The sequence below is a fragment of the Tiliqua scincoides genome, chromosome 13 (assembly GCF_035046505.1).
Source record: "Tiliqua scincoides isolate rTilSci1 chromosome 13, rTilSci1.hap2, whole genome shotgun sequence".
NCBI classification, from domain to species: domain Eukaryota; kingdom Metazoa; phylum Chordata; class Lepidosauria; order Squamata; family Scincidae; genus Tiliqua; species Tiliqua scincoides.
Genome location: NC_089833.1, coordinates 5,197,172 through 5,202,441, shown reverse-complemented (window position 1 = coordinate 5,202,441; position 5,270 = coordinate 5,197,172). Strand labels below are relative to the sequence as shown.

Below are 5,270 nucleotides of genomic sequence, written 5' to 3'. Positions count from 1 at the left end.
GTATTCCCAGACGGTCTCCCATCCAAGTACTATCCAGGCCTGACCCTGCTTAGCTTCCGAGATCAGACGAGATCGGGCATGGAAAGACTATGGTATAAGCCTTCAGCACCAGGTATTCCCAGACGGTCTCCCATCCAAGTACTATCCAGGCCTGACCCTGCTTAGCTTCCGAGATCAGACGAGATCGGGCATGGAAAGACTATGGTATAAGCCTTCAGCACCAGGTATTCCCAGACGGTCTCCCATCCAAGTACTATCCAGGCCTGACCCTGCTTAGCTTCCGAGATCAGACGAGATCGGGCATGTGCAGGTTAACAGTTGCTGCCTATTACTATTCATTTCATATCATGACTATTACTGAAAATAATTTTGTCATGGGGAAGGTGCCAAAAATTTATGGGCCCCAGGTGTCAAATGACCTCCGTACGCCATTGGCTGGCACCACCAATCCTGCCCCCCTCCCAGGCACACCCTCTCCCCATCCTGTTCTGCCCTCTCTCTGCCCTCCCCCTGCCCCTGCACTGGTCTTACCTGCTTTAACGGGTGTCTTTCTGTGCGCCGGCTCCAGCGGGAAGCTGGACTAGACTGGCCTTTGACCTGATCCAGCGGGACTCTTCTTATGTTCTTATGGGACCTTGCATAGTCCCTGAGCTACCATTGCCAGTACCTACCTGAAGGTGGCCTTCTTGCCAGCGCTGCTAACAGGTGCGCTGCTGCAAAGCACTTCGCGGCTTATCATAACATGACATGCTGCTTCAGGCAGAATAAAGTTGTACCAGCCTTCTGGTTATACTCAGAACAGTTTCCCATTCAAACGTGAGACAGGTGTCACATCAACTCCTTCTGCTTCCACCTCCCCATTGCTAACACCTGCCAAATATTAACGTTATGGTTTCATGTAGCAATCTCATGTGTACGGGTGGCACTAGCGGGACATGTTTAAGCATTGATGCTTATTTTTTTTTTTGACACTGACAGGGTTTTAGTGCTCTGCTCCGCTTATTAACTGCAGAGTCAAAGGCGCATCTCATCTCACTAAAAGCAGTTAGGGGGAGGGACCATAACTCACACACAGAGCACCTGCCTTGCGTGCCAAGGTCGCTTGGCGCAATCCCTCCTGGTAAAAGCAGGTCTGCAAGAGTCACATGTGTGAGAGTTTGGAGAATTGGTTCCGGTCAAATCAGACTTAATTGGGCCAGGTCGCCTAATGGTCAACTCAGGCCAAGGCAGGTTCAGACATGCAACTTGGAAGCACTCAAGTACAGAAGGCACTAACACTTGAGACTTGGGGCAGGGGGGCTTGCTTCCAGACAGATGAGCCTATGGCTTGATTCTCCATCACAGTGGTTCTCAAAACCTTTTAGCACCAGGACTCACTTTTAGAATGACAATCTGTCAGGACCCACCGGAAGTGATGTCATGAACCTGGAAGTGATGTCATGGCCGGAAGTTGCATCATCAATTTAGGCTTCAAACCTTAAACCACCATCAGCCAACGGTTTGATTCCATAGTGCTGCCAATTAGCCCCTGCTAATTGGGTAAGAGGCACTTTTTCAAGTGGGTGCTCCTTTTTTTAGCAGGGGGAGAGTAACTGGCCCACCTCACCCCAGCACTGTCTGTTCTGGTGGCTGTCTGCTGGTATTCATTTGCATCTTTTTAGACTGTGAGCCCTTTTGGGACAGGGAGCCATTTAGTTATTTGATTTTTCTCTGTAAACCGCTTTGTGAACTTTTTGTTGAAAAGCGGTATATAAATACTGTTAATAAATACTGTTAATAAATAGTGTGCTCATGTTGTTATTTTGCATAGCTCAGAATTCAAACATTCCAGCTTGGAAGGCATAGGAGAAGGCAGGCTTGGATCCTTCTCCAACCGCACAGCCCTCTCCCCTTTACGAACTCCCATCTTCCAACCTATTCAGGGCAAAGCACCAGGCCTCTCAACCCTGCCCAACAGCTCTGTGCCCTATATTTTCAGCTCTCTATTTTCAGTGGCGGCTGAGCTAGTTGCTATGTGACCCACCTGAAACTAGCCAGCAGTCACCTAGTGGGTCCCGACCAAGAGTTTGAGAAAAGCTGCTCTATCAGGCTGCTTCTCTTGTTCATCAGATTTAACAACTAACACCAAAAACTGCACTGACACAAAAAGGATATTTCATCTCTGGTGAGTCAGAAAAAATAAAATAAAATAAAAGGGCTGATTGACCCACAGTGCAATCCTAGGTATGTCCACTCATTAAGTTTATTGGGACCTACTCCCAAGTAAATGCGCATAGGATTGTAGTCACAACTGAGCTTACCAGTGAAAACCTTGCTGGCCACATATCGGTTTGATTAGGACTAGCCATTGAAGGTAGAGCTTTCCTATATATTCATTTTGGGTTTTAAAGATTTTTCTAATCTATCCTGCTTTCCCCTGTTAAAGACCTGGGTCATGCAACCCTGCAGCTGGTGCTGGCATCAGGCATTTCATCAGCTTCTCCCCTTCTGTGTCCAAGTCCTGGATTCCACTTGAGGTTGGGTTCATCACACACACACACACACACACACACACACACACACACACACACACACACACACACACAAACACACACACACAGAGCAGCTTTTGTATATACACAAAAGAATATACATAGTCGCTTGTTAAAAGTACAGTCTGTAACATTTCCCCAAATGCAGTCATGTACCATGGTAGCATCAAGTCTAACAGATTTAAAATAAAATATGGAAATGAATGGGGACCCACCTGAAATTGGCTCGAGACCCACCTAGTGGGTCCCAACCCACAGCTTTAGAAGCACTGCTCTATTCTATCGAAAGCTATAGCACCAAAGCCAGCAGAGGTGGGGAAATGGTACATCATCACACCCACTGCCTGGGGAGTTGCATGGGAGGAGGTCCATCATAGGGGAGTTGCATTGGGTGATGCAAACCCTAATGACCCCACTGCTTCCACGCACCTCCCTTCCCTCACATCAGTGCCCCTGTTTGTTACGCTGAAACATAAACGGCTCTCCTCTCTGGATCCCGTGCAGACAAAGGGATTTATTGTTTTTTTCTCTCCCAAACATGCCACAAATTTGTTGGCATCCTTCAGTCTCGGAAGACTATGGTGTCACACTCTGAATGGTGGTTCTGGAACAGAGTGTCCTCTCCAGTGCGCGAAGCTTGGGTAAAGTAGGTATGGAGGATAGACTGTTACCCATGCAGCAAATCCCCCCTCTCCACTTTGCTGAAATGGTCCAATGGAAAGGCAGAGGCCAATTCGGTTGGTTCCAGCAGCGTTGCAGGAGTTGCCAGAACGTGACTGTGTTCAGCCATGAACTGCCTCAGGGACTCCGGCTCTGGATTTTGCCTCCAGGTTGACTCCTGAAGCCTTTTCCATAACTGGATGTAGCCACAAGGCAGTGGAGGTTTGGGATCAGAGTTTTCCTTCTCTCAGATGAGCTGCCTTCCCAGGCTGACGAGTCCCATCTACCCGGTGGCTGTTTAGTCGCCTCTTAGGACAAGTACAGCCAAACTGAGGGCCTATTCTTATCCCCAGCCCCCAGGGGAAATGCCACAAAACAATGATATAAAAAGCATACATCAAAGTCAAGGGAAATCTTTGTATTCTGCCGGTAATGCTTACAAGGTAAAGTGGCATGCAGTTTTCTTATTTAATAAATTCCCACTGAAAATTAGTTTTTCACAGTGGGAAGGATTTCAAGGCTTGCTGAGATGAACAGGCAGGATCTAATCAGTGTTCAGACTTTGTAGATACACCAGGGCTTGGAGATATGTGAGTGATCCAATTATTCTGTTGAGGAACAATAACCTTACCTGCATACTAATCAAGCAATATGCTAGGAGGAATCAAGTCAGGCTTCTCGAGAAGCCCCAGACGTACACAGCTCCCCGGCTGAACTTCAGCCAATTACATTAATTTCAATTCTATTAGCTCATCTGGTGCCCAAAGGTGACATACGTACAGATCTATAGGGGGAGGGGGGAAAATATAGCCTAAATCAACGTGCCAGGAGACACGACGCCGGACGGCTGCTCGGTGACTCGAATACAAGGCGCTCACTTGCAAAGTGGATGCAATCGTACAACAAATGAGAGGGAACATCCCTGATGAGACATCTCTCTAGCAAACCGAGGAGGTGTCAGCCCGTGACGTACAGCTGATTCTGTCTGTTTTGGGAGTCAATCAGGTCTGTTTTGTTTTTTGTTTTTAAAAAAAGGTTTATTTTTTTTGCTTGCATCTTTTCTGGTTGCTCCAGCTTTCAAAGCACTGAGCCAGCTGTCTCCAAGGCATGCAAATGCATCCCTTGTAGTTGGCATCCTTCAGTCTCGGAAGACTATGGTATCGCGCTCTGAATAGTGTTCTGGAATGGAGTGTCCTCTCCAGTGCGCGAAGCCTGGGTAAAGTAGGTATGGAGGATAGACTGTTACCCATGCAGCAAATCCCCCCTCTCCATGTCGCTGAAATGGTCCCATGGGAAGGCAGAGGCCAATACGGTTGGTTCCAGCGGCGTCGCAGGAGTTGCCAGAACGTGACTGTGTTCAGCCATGAACTGCCTCAGGGACTCCGGCTCCGGATTTTGCCTGGAGGTTGACTCCTGAAGCCTCTTCCATAACTGGATGTAGCCACAAGGCAGTGGAGGTTTGGGATCAGAGTTTTCCTTCTCTCAGATGAGCTGCCTTCCCAGGCTAAGGAGTCCCATCTACCCGGTAAATGCATCCCTAAGTAAATAAGAACAGGAGGACCGTGCTAGATCAGATCACTGATCTCCAGCATTCAGTTTCCAACAGTGGCCACCCAGATGCACCCTCTCGGGTGCCCTGGAGATGAAGTCTCCCTTGTGCTGGTGCTCCAAAGGAACAGATAGACAGAGGTTAACTGTTTCAGAATCTGGAGGTAGCACATACTCATCATGACTAGTAGCCACTGATAGACTTGTCCTCCGCTCTGAATTTGTCTAGCCCCTCTTAAAACCGTCTAAGGCCGCAATCCTAACTAACTTCCCAGCACTGATATAAGGGCAATACATCTCCAAGGTAAGGGAACAAACATTGCCTTATCTTGAGGAGGACTCCATGACTGTCCCCCAACTGCAGGATGCAGCACATGCCCCAAAGGCACAGCTCTGCCAGTACTGGAAAGTTGGTTAGGATTGTGCCCTAAGTTAGCGGCAGCAAATTCCATCAATTCATGATGCACCCTGTGAAGAAGTTCTTGCTTCCGTCTCTCTGAAATCTACCGCCACGCAGTTCCACAGGGTGAC

The 5,270-nt window shown here is 48.1% G+C and overlaps 2 pseudogenes; both read right to left on the bottom strand.

Moving 5' to 3' along the window:
- LOC136634070 (5S ribosomal RNA) overlaps positions 1 to 100 on the bottom strand; it is a 115-nt pseudogene extending 15 nt beyond the window's left edge.
- Positions 101 to 209: 109 nt separating this feature from the next.
- LOC136633905 (5S ribosomal RNA) lies at positions 210 to 326 on the bottom strand (annotated as a pseudogene).
- Between the last annotated feature and the right edge of the window lie 4,944 nt (positions 327 to 5,270).